Source organism: Vombatus ursinus, unplaced genomic scaffold, assembly GCF_900497805.2.
Source record: "Vombatus ursinus unplaced genomic scaffold, bare-nosed wombat genome assembly UNPS02014837.1, whole genome shotgun sequence".
Classification (NCBI taxonomy): Eukaryota; Metazoa; Chordata; class Mammalia; order Diprotodontia; family Vombatidae; genus Vombatus; species Vombatus ursinus.
The window spans coordinates 8,242,430-8,265,570 of record NW_020954615.1 but is presented as its reverse complement, the minus strand read 5'-3'; the positions used below and the strand labels follow the sequence as shown (position 1 = coordinate 8,265,570).

General features: G+C 35.8%; 1 pseudogene; it reads left to right on the top strand.

Annotated features, from left to right (window-relative positions):
- Positions 1-1,351: 1,351 nt before the first annotated feature.
- Positions 1,352-23,141, top strand: part of LOC114026300 — a 38,190-nt pseudogene continuing 16,400 nt past the window's right edge.

Here is a 23,141-nt window from a genome sequence, read left to right as displayed (position 1 = left end):
TTTTTTGTAGTGGCAAAGAACTTGAAATTGAGGGGATACTCATCAATAAATGACTGAACAAGTTGGGGTATATGCTTTTGATGGAATACCATTGTGGTATAAGAAATGATGAGGGGAATGGCTGCAGAAAAACCTGGGAAGACTTATGTGAACTGATACAAAGTGAAGTGAGCAGAACCAGAAGCACTTTGCACACAATAATAGCAATATTGTGACAATGATCAACTGCAAAAGACTTAGCTACTCTGATCAAAATAATGATCCAAGACAATGCCAAAGGAACAAGGATGAAAAATTATATTCCCCTCCAGAGAGAGAACTCTGAGTGCGGATTGAAGCATTTTTAACTTTATTTTTCTTGCTTTTTTGCAATATGGATAATACGTAAATATGTTTTACATGACTTTACATGCATAATCAATATCATATAGATTTCCTTCTCAATATGTGGACAAGGGGTTGGTGGGAGAAATAGTATTTGTAACTCAACAATTTCAAAATGAATGTTAAAAATAAACTAGCAACCTATTTAAAAAAAAAAAGAATCCACACTTGATTCTAGAGCTACTTGTCTTCAAGACTAGCTCTTTACCCATTGCATCATTCTGTCTTCCTAAATGGCAGTATAATTAAAAAATGTAAACTATTTAAGTGGATAAGGGCAGCTAGGTGGCACAGTGGAGAGATTATTGAACCTAGAGTTAGGAAGACTCATCTTCCCAACTTAAAATTTTGCCTTAGACACTTACTAGCTCTATGATCCTGGGCAAGTCACTTAACCCTGTTTGCCACAGATCCTTCATATGTAAAATGAGCTGGAGAAGGAAATGGCAAGCCACTCCACTATCTTTGTCAAGAAAACCCCAAATGGGGTCACCAAGAGTCAGACATGACTGAAACAACTGAAGAAAAGCAACAGTATTTCAGTTGGTGGTTGTGAAACTAAAATGAAATAACAGTTATAAAGCACTTTGAAAATTACAATGTATTATACAAATGTCAATCTATTATTCACTGGATATTAGAGATTAAATCATGGGAGTTAAAAATGGTTAGCATTTAAATAATGTTTTGAAATTTTCAAGTGTTTTAAGTGCATTTTCTCCACTTGATCTTCCCAACAACCTTGTAAAGGAGCTTCTGTTATTATTTAAAGACAGGGAAACTGAGGCGGCAGAGCCAAGATGATAGAGGGAAAGCAGTGACTTGCTAGAGCTCTCCCCCAAATTCCTCCAAACATCTATAAAAAATGGCTCTAAACAAATTCTAAAGCAGCAGAACCCACAAAAAGACAGAGTGAAACAAATTTCTAGCCCAAGATAACCTGGATGGTTGATTGGAAAAGCATACCATGCCGGACAGGGAGAGGAGCACAGTACAGCATGAGCATGCAGGCCACAGTGAACCTGGACAGGCCTCAGAGGACTGTATCACAGGCAGCTGGGGAGGTTTCCAGACTTCTCAACCCAGCAACGCTAAAGACAACTTAGAAGGTCAGTGGGAAAAGTCTGTGATTGCAATGAGAGAGGAGTGAGGTCTCAACCACAAGTCTCGAGCAGGGCCTGGTGATGCGGCTGTTTCCTGAGCTTTTGGCCCACAGACAGAATTGAGTGGCTGGTCAGATGGGGATTGCAGGGATCTCTTTGCCAGTACTGAGGCACAAATCTCTTGCTTTGCCTGTGCTTGGATCTGGGTCACAGATCTGAGAGGCAGTCCTGGGGTGAGGAAAATCACTGGTGTGGTGGAGCTTGTTGTGACAGTGGAGAGGGAACACCTCACCCCTTATCGTAGCACCTTGGAAGAACTGAAAATTTACAGGTGCCTAGAAGTATCTCTGAAAACAGCTGTACAAAACCCCGAAGCTTGGGACAGCACATTCTCCACATTGGAAGCAGACTCTTACCTTAACAAAGAGTTTAAAAAACCAAGTAATTGGCTGGGATCATGAGCAACCCTCACAAAAAGTCAAACTATATTATCTTACTTTGGTAACAAAGAAGATCAAAACATAAAACCAGAAGAAGACAACAAAGTCAAAGCTCCTACATCCAAAACCTCCAAGAAAAACATGAATCAGTCTCAGGCCTTAGAAGAGCTCAAAAGGGATTTTGAGAAGCAAGTAAGAGAAGTAGAGGAAAAACTGGGAAGAGAAATGAGAATGATGCAAGAAAATCATGAATAACAATTCAACAGCTTGCTAAAGGAGACCCAAAAAATACTGAAGAAAATAACACCTTAAAAATAGCTTAACCCAAATGGCAAAAGAGGTCCAAAAAGCCAATGAGGAGAAGAATGCCCTAAAAAGCCAAATGGAAAAGGAAGTCCAAAAGATTACTGAAGAAAATACTTCCTTAAAAATTAGAAGAGAACAATTGGAAGCTAGTGACTTTATGAGAAATCATAAAGAATGAAAAGAATGAAAAATTAGAAAACAATGTGATATATCTCATTGGAAAAACAACTGACCTGGAAAAATCCAGGAGAGAGAATTTAAAAATTATTAGACTATCTGAAAGCCACGATCAAAAAAAGAGCCTAGACATCATCTTTCAAGAAATGATCAAAGAAAATTGCCCTAATATTTTAGAACCACAGGGCAAAATAGAAATTGAAAGAATCCACCAATCTCCTCCTGAAAGAGATCCCCAAAGAAAAACTCCTAGGAATATTGTAGCCAAATTCCAGAGTTTCCAGGTCAAGGAGAAAATATTACAAGCAGCCAGAAAGAAAGAATTCAAGTATTGTGGAAACACAATCAGGATAACATAAGATTTAGCTGCTTCTACATTAAGGGACAATAGGGCATGGAATATAATATTCCAGAGGGCAAAGGAGATAGGATTACAACCAAGAATCACCTACCCACTAAAACTAAGTATAATCCTTCAGGGGAAAAAATGGTCATTCAGTGAAATAGAAGATTTTCAAGCATTCTTGATGAAAAGACCAGAGCTGAATAGAAAATTTGACTTTCTAATACAACACTCAAATGGAATATGAAGAGGTAAACAGGAAAGAGAAAATCATAAGAGACTTATTAAGGTTGAACTGTTTACATTCCTGCATGGAAAGATGATATTTGTAACTCATGAGACCTTTGTCAGTATTAGAGTAGTTGGAGGGAAAAATATATGTATGTATGTATAGATAGATAGATAGATAGATAGATAGATAGATAGATAGATAGATAGATAGATAGATAGAGGGCATAGGGTGAGTTGAAGATGAAGGGGTCATATCTGGAGAATAAAATTAAGTGATGAGAGAGGATTATACTAGGAGAAGGAGAAAGGGAGAGGTAGAACGGGATGAATTATCTCACAAAAAAAAACAGAAAAGAAAAGGCTCTTACAGTGGAGGGGAAATGGGGGAAGGTGAGAGGGAATGAGTGAATCTTATTCTCATAGGATTTAACTTAAGGAAGGAATAACATACACACTCAATTGGGTATGGAAATCTGTCTTACCCTACAGGAAATTGGGGGGGAGGGGACAAAAGAGTAGGGGGATGATAGAGAGGAGGGCAGATTGGGAAAGGGGGTAATCAGATGTAAATACTTCTGAGGAGGGACAGGGTCAAAAGAAAGAATAGAATAAATGAGTGGGGCGGGATAGGATGAAAGGAAATAGAGTTGGTTTTTCACAGCATATCTACAATGGAAGTGTTTTTCATAACTGCACATGTTTAACCTATATTGAGTTGCTTGCCTTTTCAATGGGGGTGGATGGGTGGGGAGGGAGGAATGGAGAAAATTTGGAACCCAAAGTTTTGAAAACACATGTTTAAAAAAAGTTTTCACATGCAATTGGGAAATAAGAAATACAAGAAATGGGGTACAGAAATCTATCCTGCTCTACAGAAAAATAGAAGGGGAAGTGGATAAGAGAAGGGGGGAATAGAAGGGAAGGCAGACTAGGGGAAGGGTTATTCAGAATGAATGCCATCTTGGGGTGGGGAGAGGGGTGAGATGGGCTGAATATTTGGAACTCTAAATCTTGTGGAAGTAAATGTTGAAAACTAAAAATAAATAAATTTATTTTAAAAACAGGAAAAAAAGAACACATTGGAGAAGTCAGCTTTGGCACTGTTCCATCCTGTTTAGTGCCTACCTTCTTTGACATTCAGAGCTGCTCCACACATGGTTGAATTCATGTGCTTCCTCTGCTACCAAAGAATAGGGTTGGCACTTGCCACTCCACATTATTAAAACCCCTGTGATTAGTCTTGATTTCACTGGTAAAGGGGCTGAAAGTTTTAATGATATGGGTGCTCAACATGAGGCAGCAGGGTGATATAATAGCAAAAGACAGTCTTCTATTACATTAAGAGTGGAATAACATGTATAATCTATATTAAATTGCTTGCCTTCTCAATGAGGGGGGAGGGGAAGTAGGAAGGAAGAGAATTTGGATTCAAAATTTAAAAGAAAATGAATGTTAAAAATTGTTTTTGCATTTAATTGGGGAAAAATAAAATATTAAACAAATATTAAAAAAAAAAAGACAGGGAAACTGAGACTGGGAGAAGTTAAAGTGACTTGACCAGCATCATACACCATTCAAGTGTCTGTGACAGGATTTGATCTCATGTCTTCTTGACTCCAAATTCAATACTCTACCCTCTACATGACCTAGCTACCTGAAGAGGGATTACTTAGTGCTAGAAATAACCTTGTAGCTCAGCTCATCCAACTGCTTCATTTTACGTGTAAGTAAACCAAGGTGCAGGTAGATGAGGTGCATCTGCCTATAACCATTCAGGTAGGAACTTTAGAGCTGGGATTTGAAACCTCATTTTCTAATGCTATACCCAATAATCTTCCAATTAAATACCATTAAAGAGTTTCCCAAAGTAAGCCTCCTGACCTAGGTTCACATATTGGGTCTTCTTTGCTGGTTTTAAAAGAGTGTGAACCCACAAAGATAAGACCCTCTGACATTCAAGAGAGGGTATAAAAAATTCTAAAAACAGAAATTTATATGTATGTATATATATATATATATATATATATGATTTTTGAATTACTAGCCATTTGAGATTATCCATTCTTCTGTGGCCTTCAGTCAGTGTCATTGAAAGTGAATTGTATATTGATTTCCTGCCCTTCTGTAATCCTATTTTCAATAAGGAAAATCACAATGAATATGGCATTTCTACCATTTTGCAAATGAAGGAAAAACAGTAATGATAATGAAAATAATAGCTGCTGATATAAGATCCTTTGACTGAAAGGGACAATAGAGGTTAAATAGTCTGCTCCCTTAATTTTAGAGAATAGGGGATTGAGGCCCTTAAGTTAGCTATCATAGGTTACACAGGCAGCAAATTATAGACTGGAGATTTAAACCCAGGGTTTCTGATTCCAAAGCCAGAAATCTTAATGGACCACAATGTTACAGTGTATATGCTGCTTTGATGCCCTAATATCACTTTGGAAATATTATAAAAATATTTCATTTGAATATATACATATATGTATGTATATGTATGAATATATGTATTAGAAATGTTGTCTAGCAAGGCTTTCCCTCCTCTGTACTTGTGAAATTGATTTTTTTTAATCTCAGTTTAAAAATTTCCATTTTTCCTATTAAATTCTACCTTATTAGATGTAGTCTTAGTCTGTTGTTTTCTATTAAAAAGTTTCTTGAATTATGAAGGGGTAATATTGTAAAATGGAGAAAGAATTTTGGAGTCAGAAAGACAAATGTTCACATCCCACATCAGATACTACTTGTGTCATATTAGAAAAAGTCACTAAGACTGTTGTTCCTCACTTTATTCATACGTATAATTAGCAAGTTGTGCTAAAGGATCTCTATGGTCCTTTCTAGTACTAAACTGAAGATCCTGCAAACTAAAATATTAGCAAATTTCAAGACATTTTCTTGTTGATAAGTGTCATTTTTGTCTTTCTTGAAGTCATTGATAAAGACACTGACCTATGTAGGGATGCCACAGATCCATTATAGGGCATGCAAGTCTATAACTTCCTCCAAGTGGATATTGACACATTAATGTGTTCTTATTAGATCTGGCTATTCAACCAGTTCCAAGTGCATATCACCTTAGCATTACCTAGCTTCCCAGATTTCTATCTCCTCCATAAGAATAGCCTGTTTCAGTGCACTTTTATACGGATAAGACCTTATTAGCTTAACCCCCATCCTGAGGGAGATGAGACTTCAATTCCTCTTATGTGAAGGTTAGTCTGGGCAAACAAGAATGAGAAAATCTTTCCAGGGAGCTGCCCTGAGCCCTCACTCGTCTGCACTCCTGCAATGTTGTTGTTGTTGTTGTTGTTGTTGTTGTTTTTTGGTCTATTCTTCCCGACAACTCTCTCCCAAGTTGTCATCCACAAACGTGAATAAACATCACTGAGTAGAGAGATACCAGGACCTCATTGGATTTAACTTAAAGGTCACATCTCAAAAAAAAAAAAAAAAACAAGCACTGGGAATGGCATTCTTGGTATTTCTTCATTTTTTCCCTCTCACAGCTTAAAGGCTGTTAGAAAAGGAAAGGTTAGGATAGTGCTGGTAAAGTGAGCTCTTAGTCACCATCTCTGGAGTCCGTTGCTCATTTATTTTTAAACTAGGGGAAAAATAGCTTCTCAGTTCATGTTGGTGTCTTTAATGTATAGAGATATACACATAAATATATGTTTGTATGTATCTATATACGCACATATAGATATATACACACAATACACACAGATGAACACATAGGTTTACATATATACATGTATATGTTTTACATGTGTATGTATATGTGCATGTATTACATATACATTATACCATTAATTTCAGTTAGCATTTGGGAGTTTATCCAAGGATAAACAATAGTGATAAGCAATTGAAGAGTTCAGCCCTGAAAATGAATTCTGAAAAGCTATCTGCCCCCCTGTTGTGAACCTCCTACCTCCTTCTACCCAAGGCAACATCATTTTTGCTCAGCAGATAATCAAGTAAATACAATATTATAACCACAGAGCCCTAGGGGCTCTACTTTCTTTTTGTCTGAAGGAACAAGAGGAAGTAGTTGGTAAGGATTTGATAAGGTTCACCTACATCTTAGCAGTTCAAATACCATTTGTTTTGGTCAAATTCATTAAAAGACTTGATCCTGTATGAAAATATTTACTGCCACAATGAATATCTAATGATTTGCCTATCCAGAGGTAAAGCATTTGACCATCTTAATTATGCAAAACACATCTGTAATCCAATTGGATTCAGGAAACATTCACTACTATGTGTAAGGCAATAGAGTTCTGTTCTAATGTTGCATTCTATGTTCTCTGGATTTATCCTCTATGATACCCTTATTCATTTACATATGGTCTTATCCATTGGAACATAAACTCCTTGAGTTCAGGGACTAGTTTTGCCTTTCTTTGAACACTAGGGCATTTGGCACAGTTCCTGGTTAATTGTAAATATTTAATCAACTCTTATCAATTGATTGATTGATTGATTAAGGCTCAATATGTGACAGTGACCTTGAGTTCTCAAAACCATTACAACATAGTATAAACTTAATGAGTGTGGCCATAACCATTGACTCTATTTTTGAAGAATTGAACTAGTCTAGTGAGGAGACACTTGCTCCTTGGTGATGAATCTGTGGACCATGGTAACACATGACTTGAGGAATAGTCTCAGTCCCACATTTCTGGGATTCCCACATTTCCCAATCCCTCCATTTTTGCAGTAATGATGCCAGATTAATGGAAAAGGAGGCAGAATCTAGTACTAAGATGCTGTTTTTCAGAACATGTATAAACAGTCATTTAGCCCTTGATCCTAACAAAGATAAGACCATAAGCAATGATCCATATTTGTAAATGCTTCCAGAGGAAATGATTGTTTTTATACTCTAATTAAAAAAGAACTTAGAAGACAGAAAGAAGTTGTAGTCAATGGAATAAGAGGTCATAGATTCTTTTCGAAAAGATAAATAAAAGCATCTCCAGAGTTAGTCAGCAAGCAACCGAAGACACCAAGAAGAGCAATCTCATAGGACATTTGGTCATCTTACATTATGGCACTCACAATAGACATTTGTGAGAAAAGCACAATAGTAGGAATTACAGCATCTGTAGCAACAGTCTGTTGTAGATTGTAAAAATATAGGGAAATTCTACTAAAAATTAGATAAGATCATCTATATCACATAAATATGTACTTTGACACACAGTAACCTTATTTCAATCATGGGACCAGGTGATGACCATAGCTTTATTCATCTCTATGTGCCAGGAATTGGGAGATAGGAAGCTTAAAAAAAAACACCAAGTAACTACAGAGTCATTTCAAGGTTTGGAGGAATGTTAAGATTCCTCCAAACACCTGGAACATAATCAGAAAAAAAAAGTCTGTCACTGTCACTCAGGCTGAGGCTTGAATAGAACTAAGAGTTCCTAAATATGGAGCTTATGAGGGAGAATATTCCAGGCATTGGCAACAACATAAGGAAAAGGTTTGAAACAGGAGATGGAATTTCACATAGAAGGGAAACCAGTAAGTCAATTTGCTAGAAGCAAGAGTGTATGGAGGGGATAACATAGCATCATTCTGAAAAAATGTGTTGGAGCTAATTGTAAAGAGGATTAATTGGTCAAATAGCACAAAATATTGGGTTATCCTGGAAGATAATAGTGATGATGACAATTCAACAAGAAAATGGAACTCTGCATTCCACATTTAAGAAGGGAGAGGAGGACTTAGCATATTTTTCTAAGATGGTCATCAAAATGTCTATAATGAAAAGGTTGGAAATTTTCAAGATAAAATCATTTATTCCAGTTATCTAGAAAAATGATATGTGTAGACTGGCTCATTCCAGTAATGGAGCTACAGAAAAAATAGTTATGATTATATTGCATATTGGGATATAACAATTCAGTACTGCTTGGGATGACCTTTTTTTTTTCCTTTTAAATAAAGATCTGGGAAAAGAAGGCAGGCAGGATTCAGGGGACCTGCTGGATAAAACACCATTAAAAATCATCCTTTAAGATTAACCTCATGCTGTTCACCATTTGCTGTCCTTGTCAGTCAAAGGTTTATATCTTTGCTCTAACATATATGACCCAGCCAAGATTATCTGTCCCTTGCTGGGGGAGCGATTCAGTGGACATCTGCAAAAGAGTCTATACAAGCATGACCACACTTGGCACCTTGTCTTCCATGTTAGATGAACCCAATAAAGTGAGATAAAGAATCATTTCCTTTTGGTAACCCTGGATTGGCTTGTATTGGCTAATATAAGCACCTGTGATTTTTGTCTAAATCAAGGATCTTTATGAAAAGGCAAGTCACAAGCCATCTAGAAGTGCATTAGGTATATTACCAGTTGCCAGAGATTTAGGGAATTGAGACATGCCTAGGGCAACAAAGCTACTATAGAAAGTTTTAGATGTGGCAATTAAATCCAGCCTTTCCTACCAGCAAGTCTAGTATATTTTCTAGTATACCATTTTGGCACATTCACAAATAGCTCACACTTTAATACAGCAATTTGCTTTTTGATCACTATAACTATCCCCATTTTACACACAGATGGGGAACCTCATGTTCAAAGACTTATACCTGGTCAAATAGTCAACAGATGTCAGGAGTTGGATTTGAACCCATCTCTTGAAGTCAAATCCAGTGGATATTTTACTCTATCCCACTGCCTATCTAGAACAAAGACCTATTATAATGGTACTTGGTTATACCACTGGACAAATCATATCACACAAAACATAACCAAAGCTTAAGTATCATGTTTAGCTTACAAAAGCTCTTCCCCAGCATCAATTGTGTTTATTCCAAAAGGACTTGATAGTATTTATTCTATTAAATTAAACAAGTGATTGTAAAATCACAGGTACAAATGGAAAACAGAGGAAGACATCAAAGAGTAAAAAGATAGCAGATTTTCTATCATTATTACTGGAAAAGTTGAGAATGAAAATACCCATAAATACCCAGCCATATGTCTATCTATTTCTTTAAAAATAATATTTTGGAGAAAAATGTGCTCATAGATTACATATCTTATCATTGATTAAGGCATGCTAAGGGAACATATAAGATTTAATCATTTATATTCTACAGTAGATGAAATATTTATAGTGTGACAATTGAATGAACAATAAAGAAAATACAAGATTCCATAGTGCTTACCATTTGTTGACTCATAAAATAAATAAATAAATAATGATTTGTATTCATTAAAGGAAAATATTTCTTTAAAGTTATTTTCTAACAAAGATTCCTCTATGCATGTGTCAAAATCAGACAAGATTCCTTGAAGAATGAAATAGTAGAGATGCTTTTATTGTATGACTTTGTGATTATAATATAAAGGAAAGCAGAAAACAGCAAAATGCATGGACAGCCCAATGTCCAAAAGTCATTTCCATTATCACAGAATGACAGTGCATAGGAGCAAGAGAGTTAAATTAGAAATCGGGGTGTCCTTGGCTGTGAATCCTGCTTTAGGCTCTCACTAATAGTATGGCCAGAGATATATCACTTAAAATCTCAGAGGTTCAGTTTGCACTACTGTAATAGCATCACAAATCCATTCTTCATTGGGTTGTTGTGAGGCTCAAATATCATGCACATTATGTGCTTCACAAATTTTGAAACAACATATAGCCCCTCATTCATTAAAATGGATGATAGCCAATGAAAAACCCAAATGACTTAAAGATTCCTTATAGATTGGATAAATGGAAAAGTCCAAATGCTCCCACTTGTAGATGAAATGGTTTTGATTTCATCAGTCCCCGGAACATATGTTTGGCTAAAAAGTTATATAGAAATACTGTAGGCAATACCTTTCATGATCCCCTTCCTCCTCTCTTTGCCCTCAGGAAAAGTAAATGGTGCCTTAACCAACCACATACACCATATACACATATGCATAATTACACATACACACACACACACACACACACACACTGAGGCCAAAAGAGGTTAAATGATTTGCCTGTGGTCATACAGATAGCAAATGAAAGAGAGAGAATGTAAACTTTTATCCTTTGCCTCTCTAAATCTGATACAGTTACCAGTGCACAAACTTGACTCTCAATCATATACAGTGTGTCTGAATCAAGACAGGTGTACATAAAAGAAAACTCAGAGAGTGAACTAATCTGGCAGGGCCAATCACAAACATCGTAAAATCCATATTTTAATAATTTAACAATATACTAGTTTTTAGACTAGACACATGAATACAAGGACCACTTGTGAGTCACCATTCAAAAGGTTCAAACAGTGTATTAGTATATAAATGGAGTATACTGATTTAATTGGAGAGATAGAGACAGATGAGAGAGAGGAGGCCAGAAATTTGTAGATTTGATCTCCATTGTTTTGACCAGTAGGAATATTGAAAGGAAACTTATAGGGGAAAGGAGGGACAGAACAGCAGATTAGGTACAATGTCATCTGGTGCCTATCTCAGATATTGTACTTAGAGTTAATTCAAACACTTAGATTGAATTATAATTTATATAATAGTGCCTATTGGCCAATGAATACTACATGCCAAGCACTTACCACATTAATATGTCAAATGTATATATTTCATATAAATATCCTGGAGAAGTTTTCTTTGAATATAATCTCCTGGAGGAAAAGTGAGACATTTTTGTCCCCAGTTCTTAGCATGTTAACAAATGCTTGATGAATTGAATTAAATTGGGTCTTGGCCTCAGATTGCCTATTTTGTAGATGTTAATATGACCAGCATATTTAGTAATGCAACTAGTTTCTTATATTAGTACATTCTCAACCTAACTTAATCAATTGCTTAACTTACTTGATTATTTTTTTTTTGCGTCATCAGGTAGTTACAATCCCTAAAGTCTATGCAGTTATGAATCGTAGAAAAGGAATTTTTCTTTCATTGGTCATAGAATTTTATAATTTCAGACACAAAGTTAGGAAGAGCTGGAGAAGTCATTTATCTATTCTGTTTGATACTTCACTGAGAATCTCTTTAAATACATCTAAACATTGGTCATTTAGCTTTTTTTTTCCCTAAAGAATTCCGGTGACAAGAGTTTCACTACCTAATAATAGTCCATTTCTTTTTTGTATACTATTTATTAGGAAGGGGTGTCTTTTTCTCCTTATATCAAGTTGAAACCTAATCTTTTGACATCTACCTGTTACTTTTGATTTAGTTCTCTTTTCAAAAGTAGTATAAGTTTAACAACCTGCCCCAAACACAAGCTTTACCACCACATAAAACCCATTCAAATATTTAAACAAAGTTGTCGATTATGCTCTTAGGGTTAACTTCATCATTTAAAATATATCCATATTCTTTAATCAATCCACACACGACAGAGATTTAAGACCTTTCACCATTTTGACCAGTTTTCTCTCAATACTCTCTTATTTATCAAAACCCTTAAAATGTGGCAGCTAGAATTGAAAACCATATCCTAGATTAATTTTGCTTCTACATTGAAATATAAATTCTCTATGGTCACTTCTAATTTTAAAAACCTATGTTTTGTGATCCTTAGATGTGGTCTAATCAATGCTAAAGATTATGGAAATATATATTTCCTTCAATTTGTATTGTGTTTATCATAAATATTTAAGACATATTTCATTTCAGAGAAGAAAGAAAGAAAGAAAGAAAGAAAGAAAGAAAGAGAGAAAGAAAGAAAAGAAAGAAAGAAAGAAAGAAAGAAAGAAAGAAAGAAAGAAAGAAAGAAAGAAAGAAAGAAAGAAAGAAGGAAAGAAGAAAGGAAAGAAGGAAGGAAGGAAGGAAAGAAAGGAAGGAAGGAAGGAAAGAAGGAAGGAAGACAAGAGGTAGGGAGGGAGGAATTTATAAATGATAGCATAAATGGATGGATAAAAGTATGACACATCTGCCTCCAAAGTATTTGTATCAATGGAGCTAACCTGAAGAATGTAACCATGCTTATAGAAATCCGAATGTCAAGTATCATGATGCCTATTCTTACTTGTAACAGATACTCATCTTAAGTGATCACAGATACCTAACTATGATGGCAACATAAGTCACAAAAGGTCACAAAGGCTTGCAACCCCAGTGATATAAGAGAAGAGGCAAAATAACACATTCCCTATATGATTAAATCCTGCTAAGCCAAAGGGGACTGGTGACTTCAGTAAGTGAAAAATCTCACCTCAAAATACTGAGAAGACATTGTTCAGGCTAGAGAATATAGTGCTGGAGAGTATAGGCAGTGACAAAGAACACCCCTGTCCTTCACATTCAGGTAACACTTGTCTGGAAAGATTTTCAAGAGCCAATGTGATGACTAAAGATTTATCATAGCTAGGGCTAGTAGTGATAAAAATCACTGCACTGTGTTACACCGCTCCCTACACCATAAAAATGGGATGTTGAGTGGAGGGAGTTGGCTGACAGGGCAGAGGAAGACATTGGGTTTGAGCTTTAAAATACAGATAAAAGTGTTAGGGCTTTAATTTCATCTCATTTGTTAGTTTTCCCTCCTATTAATCAAAAGAGAAAGTTCTCTTTTAAAGTTTGACCAAAGTTTACAATAACATTTAAAGCCTAAGAAGAGTCTATAATAAAAAAGATGGTAAAGAAGAGATGCTGGTTCTACTCCCACAACTTTTCCCCATAGTGTTCAGCTCTCCTCATGTAAAGGGAAGACTTGTGACAGTAACAAAAGCAGTCGATTTCACCTGATCAAAAATTTCTAGTCAAGTATTAAAGAAATATTAAAAGGGGAATATTGGCACAATTTTCTGATCCCAATTTTTTCCTAATGTAAATCTCAATATTTTTAATGGAACTCCCTTAAAGATCATCTATAATGTACAGGGTTCTCCCTGTACATTATAGATGGGGAAAACTGGGCACATAGTGGTGAAGTGACTTATCAAAGTTAATGTAGCTAGTAACGGCAGAAATGCACATCCAGATCTCTTGTCTCTATGTCTAGTATTCTTTCTACTACAATGGACTTTGTTTTGAACCACATGAATTGTCAGAACAGCAGAATATCAAAGCAGAAAGGGATGAGAGTGGACATGCAGACAAACGTGCAGTTGATCAAGAGTCCCCCCTCCCAAATGTCCTATAAGCTGCCAGTTTTCCAGCCCTTACTTGGAGTTTCATACTGCTGAGGAAGAGCAACATATTGGATAGAGAGTTAAACTAGTAGTCAAGGACAACTAACTTCAAATTCTACCTCTGACATTCACTAGCTATGTGACCATGGATCCGTTATTTCATCTATATGTGCCTCAGTTTCTCCATATGTAAAATGGGTGAGTGAACTTGATGGCCTCTAAGATCCCTTCCAGTTCTCACAGTTCTTCGAAAATGGATTTGATTTTTTTTTCTTTTAAAGCAGCCTATCTGCATATCCATAGAAAAGAATCTTCATCTGGAAAGGCATTAGTGCTGGAAGCACAAAACCTGGGTTCAAACCCTGCCTCTGATGCCTCTGTGACTTGGAAAAACACTGAGTCTCCCTTCTCTTCAGTCTCCTTTTTTAATTAATTTACTTTTATTCATTTATTTTGAGTTATCAACAATCACTTCCATAAGCTTATTTTTTTTTCTTTTTTAGGCAATTGGGGTTAAGTGACTTGCCCAGGGTCACACAGCTAGTAAGTGTCAAGTGTTTGGTATGAGTTCAGATTTGAACTCAGGTCCTCCTGACTTCAGAGCTGGTACTCTGTCCACTGCACAACCTAGGTGCCCCTTTCCATAAGCTTTTGAGTTTTAAATTTTCTCCCCTTCCCTCCTCACCTCAGTCCCCAAGACAGAGCACAATCTGATATAGGTTCTATGCATACATTCCTATTAAACATATTTTCACATTACTCATGTTGCAAAGAAGAATTAGAACCAATAGGAGGAACTACAAAAAAGAAGAAACAAAACAGAAGGAAAAAAGAGCAAATAGTATACTTCTATCTGCATTCAAACCGCATAGTTCTTTCTTTGGATGTGGATAGCATTTTCCATTATGAGACTTTTGGAGATGTTTTAGATCCTTGCATTGATGAGAAGAGCTAAGTCTATCGAAGTTAGTCATCACACAATGCAGCTGTTACTGTGTACAACATTCTTCTGGTTCTGCTCTCTTCCCTCAACATCAGTCCATACAAGTCTTTCAAGGTTTTTCTTAAGTCCACCTGCTCATCATTTCTTATATTACAACAGTATTCCATTACATTCCTACACCACAACTTGTTCAGCCATTCCTCAATTGGTGGGCATCCCCTTAATTTCCAATTCTTTGCCACCAGAAAAAGAGCTGCTATAAATATTTTTGTACACGTGGGTCCTTTTCCCATTTGTATGATCTCTTTGGGATACAGCTCTAGAAGTACTATTGCTGGGTCAAAGGGTATGCACATTTTTATGGTCCTTTGGGCATAGTTCCAAGTTGCTCTCCAAAATGTTTGGATTATTTCACAACTCCACCAACAATGCATTAGTGTTCCAATTTTCCCACATGTTCTCCAACATTTATCATTTTCCTGTTTTGTCGTGTTTGCCATGTGGTACTTCAGAGATGTTTTAATTTGCTCAGTTGTTTCGATCAGGCTTTCATCTGTAAAATAATGAAGTTGACTAGATCAGCACTTCTTAAACTGTGGGTGGTGACCCCATATGGAGTCACATAACTGAATTTGGGTCATGAAAAATTTGGCAACAGTAAAAGGTTTCTGAATGTGCAACAAACAAAAATTAATTCAAAATCAAATGCGTAATGAATCCAAGGTGTTTTTGACAGTGCTTGTTAGTGTTGTATTGCACAACTTCACTGCAGCCTTGGTTCTGAACACAATATGCACACTTTGTACTGTGCATGACATCATGTCACACAATGCCAACGGAAGCTGCCAGAAACACCTTGGCTCAGATTCAAGACTACTTTAAGGTTTGAAGTGAAGTGTTTTTGCTGTACTTGCAAAAATCATTAAATGAATTTTGGCTTGTGATTAGGACAGAATTTCCAACAATTTCTGAAATGGCCCTAAACATACTTTTGCCATTTTGTACTATGTATTTATGTGAAGTGACATTCTCAGCATTGAGGATTATAAAACCAAAATATTGATCAACTGTGAAAAATGTTGAAGATGCTCTATCCTACAGTATTGAATATTCCACCAAGATTTAATTCTTTATGTAAAAATAAACAAGCACATCCATCTCATTAGTATGCAAATTTGCTTTTGTCTTTAATAAATGGTAAAATTATATGTTTACAAAGAACTATTTTAAAATAAATTGATTTATGATTTATTACCAGTAAATTTTTGATTTATTTATCTATTTTATGTACCTATATACCCAGGTTTGTGTAAAAATTCTTTGAGTGAAAAGGGATAGTGAGTGGAAAAAGTTCAAGAAGCCCTAGACTAGATGACCACAGAGATTTTTTTAATACTACATTTATGATCCACAGTCTCTATGAGTTTATAAGTACTCTCCAGAACTTATCTACAAAGTCATTAAATCAATCAACAAGTATGTATCATGTGATTCATATGTGATAAGATACATAAAGATAAATCACTACCTACTTTTGAATAACTTATATTTTAGTGGACAGGTTGCAATTTCATGTGAGAAATGAATTTCTTCTCTGAACAGATTATAAATCCTTCATTTATTTTTATTTTCATATATAATTTCATGTAGCATTCAAGGATGAGTTATATGTTTTCTTTGTTTCATTATGGAGATCAAACTCATTAGGACCCAACAAGTAACATAGAATCATGTGCCCAAGCATCATTTGCAAACACTCAAAGAGGCATTTGGTCCATAGACAGCAACATTTCAGCTTCTATGAATCAAGTCAACAGAAGAGAGGTGTTTAAGATTTAAAAAAAATCCAAAAAAGAGATGTGCTTAGATTAAAACCTTCTCTCTGGGTCATCACAACTGCAGGCAACTTTAAGAATTGTTTGGAAAGACAAATGGATTTGGAAATAAGAGTGATGCTTCAGGTAAGGAGTTTTTTCCTAGGATATAAGCCCTTCAATTCATACAGTGCTAGGGCCACTTTGATTCCAGCTTACTTCAATGTGGGCCAAACTCTCCATTGTTCCTCTGACACCTAGCATGTGGTCTTAGCCTCAACTGCCCTTGATTTTCTATAGATTCTGTTTACCAGCCCTACCCTGGTCAGATTGGTATCTCTAGCAAGGGCATACTCATATCTCCATTTATGGAGGATTTAAAGGTTTACACAGCATTGTTAAACACATATTTTCTCTTCCAGTTCTTATAACAACCATGTGAAATTGGTTTCTTGTTGTGAGAATGAGGAAATTGGGGCTCAGAGGAAAGATAAGTGTTACCCCACCAAGGCTTGTAGGTTATCAGTGGCAGGAATCAAACCCATGGCTCTGTTCAGTACATGTCAATTCAATTTGATAACCATCTATTATGCACCTACTAATTACTGGGCACCACAGGATAAGCATTTATTACATACCTACTATGTGCTGGGCACCATGGAATAAGCATTTATTATGTGCCTACTGTGTACTGGACACCATGGCATAAGCATTTATTATGCACCTACTAAGCCCTGGGCACCATGCTACATAATGTGAATTCTGAAAAGGAAACAATCTTTGACCTCAGGAAGTTCACATTCTACTCTGGAGGAAACACTATTTTACAAAGGAAATGCAGTAAGCAGGCATTGGCCAGCAGCAGAATGTGACAGGCCTCAATTAGAAAGACCTGGGTTCAAGTCACCTTTCAGCCCATACTGCCAATGTGACCCTTGGCAAATCACTTTACCTTCCATGTCCCCAAAGGGGAGATCCAAAATGCTCTAATGTTCTTGAAAGGTATCAGTTTGCATTTCAATCTTCACCAATCCTGTTTAAATCTCGTTGCAGCTACATTATATTTAGAATAAAATCTGTGAAAAAAATCAACCATCTCTAACATTTCATTCCCTCAAATCCCAAATCTCCAAATTGCTCCATTGCATGGATTAAGGATTTTTGAAAAATTTCTCCTCTTCCAAAACAGTTAAAAAAAATCTCAACTTTCCAAGATCATAAATGAAAAAAACAGCTGCTGATAATAACCATAGAGGCACTTCATCACCTGCCTTCCTCACCAATGAAATCTCCTGCCTGGACCCAAAATATCTGAAAATATGGTGAAAGTACTTGAGGTGGGGGCACTAAGAAATGTGGAGATCAGCAATCTCCAAGTTCTCTTTCAATTAGTTTTTCCCTTCTTTACACTACATACTGTTCTTTTGAGTACACTAATAGAATTCATTTCATTTTCTTAAAGTAAAATTTCAAAGAACACAATTACTCCCATCCCCTACCCCCCAAAAAAACAATGACTGTTAAGTCATTAACTTATTCTTATTCCTCAAACTTTGAGGCTCTAAATCTACCACAAAAAACATGCTCAAAAAATACACTGTTTTCTTGCAATAAGGTATTAGCTTGAATGTACACTCACTAATGGCTACTACTACCCTCTTTGGCTGTTGGTACTCATTCCCAACTTCACCTGTAGCTTTTCTCCAATATAAATCCTACTTTTCAGAAAATTGGTATCAGGAATGAGGAGTCAGATGATCTAAGTTTGAATGCAATAACAACCACTTAGTAGTTATGTGTCCTTAGGTAAGTTACTTAAAAATAAACTAATAAGAATATATTTATAGAGTACATAATATGTGCCACACATTGTGCTAAGCACTGTGGATATAAAGAAACGTAAAAAAAAAAGTTCCCTGAGTGGCTGACATTCTAATTGGAGAAATGATACATTAATAAGTATGCATTGAGACATATGAAATGTTTGAGAGACATAATTTCTGGTAATTAATAATCATTTTATTAAATATGGCTAGCAAATATTTAATAAAAGGTTGGTCATTTGGTTTTCTCTCATAAACCAAAGATGAATCATGGAAGTTGATCAGCTCTTATATATTCTTGGAAGAGTGAGTGTTCCTGACAGGCAAAAATCAACTCTGATTGGTTAACAATGAATGAGAGAATGAATATTATTATGATAGTTGGGTTTATTCTAATGACATCCTGGAGATGTGACTATTCATGGAGAAAGAGAGATTCTTCTCATTTAAGGCCAACCTATTTCTACCTCTGCCAAATCTATACAAAAGGATCCATTCTGCACCCAGCCAATAAACAATGAAAGATGGTGGGGTAAGAATTCCACCTAGATAAGATGGTCTGGGTGGGGCAAAAATTTTAGAAAGGTCAGAAATGACCTGGAGAGACTAGGCTTTGAATGTGGAAATCGAAATGGAAAATCATAATCCTAATTTAATGATTGGCTATTAATATAAGAGAGAAATAATATATTTTCTCAGTATATACAACATATGTACACAGTAGATACTCATAAAGAAAATCACTAGCAGTTGGGGGCATTATGCAAAAAAGGTCTTTTTTAATAAGGTGGGGTTTGAGAAAAATGTGCAATACTTCAGAGAGGAAGGATTTTAACTCAGGATCTTTGACTCTCAGGATAATCTAATTGGTGCAGTGGATAGAATGTCAGGGATGAAGTCCGGAAGACTCATATTCTTGAGTTCAAATATGGCCTCAGACATGTACTAACTGTGTGAAACTGGACAAGTCATTTAACCCTGGTTGCCTCAGTTTTCTCATCTGCAAAATGAGCCGAAAATATCTTTGCCAAGTAAACCCCAAATGGGGTTACCAAAAGTCAGATGTGATTGAAATGACTGAACAACAATAACATCTGACTCCTGAGTCAGTACTCCTTCCAGAGATTCAGTTCACTGTGATGTGTTCAATAAACACAGTCAGAAAATCAAGAGCAGAATAACCTGAGAAGGAATTTGTGGATTGAAATAAAAATGATTTTTTTATTGTGATGTTTTATGTCACAGACTTAGTATAAAAATTCAAAACCATCTATAGATGTTGATGAATTCCTCATAGGCACTCTGCTTGCAATTTTGTTAGCTGTCACTTGGTGTCTGTTGATGGATGCTTAGGCTGAGTGGATGGGTTCACTTCAGGCATGGATAATTGAAAGAATCAGAAGACCATAAAATCCATCCAATCCTGCTCTTTCTATGAAAAGGCAACACTTCATTTTTTTCAAATAGCCAGTCATTTACCCTTTCTAATTATTATCTTATTTGTCAAACCTACTTTGTATTACCATACAGAAGAAAAGCTTAAGGTATAGAAATAATTATGTACAAGTTAAGTAACTTATCTCACAAAAATCAAAATTATAAACCACTCTTTTTAATCTTAACAAGAGTTTTCCTTTTTACTCTAAGATTTTTTTTAATTTTATGTAACCTATAGTGATTCAAGAAATTGAAATGACCTTATCTTCCATCCTCTCTCCAGCTCCCCATCAAGTCTCTTATATGTTGAGTTTTAAGAGTACTGAATGGACCTTCTGCTTCCTCACAAATGAGGTGGTTCATTAATTTAGTTCTCACTATCTAGATAAATTACTTGAAACCTCTGCTAAAAGTGCTTAATCTTAATAATTTCAGTAAAATCTTCAAAATACTCCTTTTATGCTTCTAATTTTGTCAATTTCCAAATCATAAATAGAATATCCACCAAATCAATAAAATAACATTCCCCTCCAGTTTTTGTCTGACTCCAAAACACAGAAGTGAGGACATGAGCAGAGTTAGGCGGTATGGCTGGGAGTTAAAGAACTGTGTTTAGTGTTTATATAAAGGTGCTTCTGTATTTTCAATGAGAGCTATTCAATACTGAAACAGACTACCTCTGGAGATAACAGCCTCCCAATCCCTGGATGTCTTCAAACAAAGACTTAATGTCTCCTTCTCAGATATGTTGTGGAGAGGCTTTTTCAGATATAATTTGGACTGTATGACCACTAAAACTCCTTTTAACTCTGTAATTCTAGAAAACACTCAATTCAATGAGGCAAAAGAGATAATAGAAACCCAACTATTTAATTCCTCCTTTCTTTAATAATAATCAGTAACTAAGTTGTATTGAATTACTTATTTACCACAGACTGCAGATTACCAACCTTCTGAGCCCAACCTGTTTGCTTTCACTTAAGTAGATTTGCTTTTGCTTTGTTGATTTATTTTAATTAAACATCATTTAAAGGTACAATTTGGCCCAAACAGAACAACTTTAAAATAAAATTCCACAGTAGCCTCTTCACACACTTAGGGAACTGTATTTTCTTTACATGATTATACAGAAGTCAAACAGTAAGATTCAAAGAGACAAGCATATTTATAAGGAGAATTATCAAATGATCAGTTTCCCATTTCTATATTGCTTAAGGGATTACAAATTGCTTTTTTCCTAATAACATTGTGAGGTGGATAGTCCAGCTGAAGCTCATAGTAATAAAATGATTTGTCATGATCCCATAGCTGGGAAAGTGCTGAAGCTTAGACTCAAACCCAAGTTCACCTGATTCCAAGTCCAGTGGTCATTTAAAGTGCCATACTGAAAAACTGCACACCACTAACATATAAGTGATAACACATACACACGCAGAAGCTTGAAATACCATCAGTTAAGAGGTAACAAATGTCTCTCTCCTGCACATTACAAAGCAACAAATAGCAACAACAATAGCAGCAACTAACTGAAAAATGAAACTAAATGAGTCCTAGATGGATAACAGCCATATGAACTATTCCTTCTACTTGAGAAAAATAGCCTTAGGACTAAGAGAAGGCATGTAATACGGAGAGAATGGTATGAGTGGATTGGGTTTAGGACGGCTAGAATCCAAGGAAAGAACACAAAGGAGAAACCAAAGGCTGAAATCATCAGAAGAGTTCCCAGGCAAGGGCAGGACCATGGATAGCTCAGGGCAGGGGATATGTACAATCCTGTTCTACTGAGCATTTCTTTCTGATTGGAGTATTTATTCCATGCTGATGTTTGTCTAAAGGCATACCTTGTTTCATTGTGCTTTGATTTACTGAACTTGGCAAATGTTGTGGGTTTTTTATTTCTTTGTTTGTTTGTTTTTTTAATTGAAGGTTGGTAACAACCCTGTGTCCAGCAAGTTTATCAGTGCCATTTTCCAACAGAATTTGCTCACATTATGTCTCTGTGTCACATTTTGGTAATTATCACAATATTTTAAACTTTTTCATTATTATTATATCTTTTGTGGTAATCTATGATCAGTTATCTTTGATGTTACTTTTGTAATTGTTTGAGGGCACATTAACCATGCACATATACAATGGTGAACTTAATCAATTAATGTGTGTATATGGTCACTGCTCCACCAATCAGCTTTTCCCCATCTCTCTCACTTTCCTTGGGCCTCCCTATTACCTGAGACACAAAAATATAAAATTAGACCAATTAACAGCCCTACAATTGCCTCTAAGTCTTCAAGTGAAAGAAATAGTCAATCACTTTGGCAAGCTTCATTTTTGTTTTATTTTAAGAAATTGCCACAGCAATCCCAATTTTCAGCAGCTATCAATATGAAGGCAAGATCCTTCACCAGCAAAAAGATCATGACTCGCTGAAGATTCAGATGATGGTTAGCATTTATTAGCAATAAAGTATTTTTAAACTAGAGGGCAGCTAGGTAGCACAGTGGATATAACAGTGGACCTGGAGTCAGGAGGACCTGGAGTCAGGAGGACCTGAGTTCAAATCCAGCCTCTGATTACACACTTGACACTTATTAGCTGTGTGACCCTGGACAAGTAACTTAACCCCAATTGCCTCACCAAAAAAAAAAAAGATTAAATGGAGCATAGGGTTAATGGGACATATGTATACACAGGAAAATAAAAAAAAAAAACCAGTAATGTGGAAGTTGCTTTATTGTTATATTCACTTTATTATGTTGGTCTGAAACCAAACCTGTAATATCTCGCAAGTATACTGGTACTTGGCCCTAATCCCAAAATATAGCTATCTATATTGTTATTAGACAAAAATAGGCCAGTATTTCCTGGATCACTATGCAAGTGCATAAAACAACCTCTTTTTTTTGGCAATTGAATAAAATACATGTAAGCTAATTTTCTCTAGGCTCAATGATAGGATCTTAAGGATAATTCTAATATGATATAATTATGAAGGGGATGCTATATACACTTCATTTTATTCCTACATATT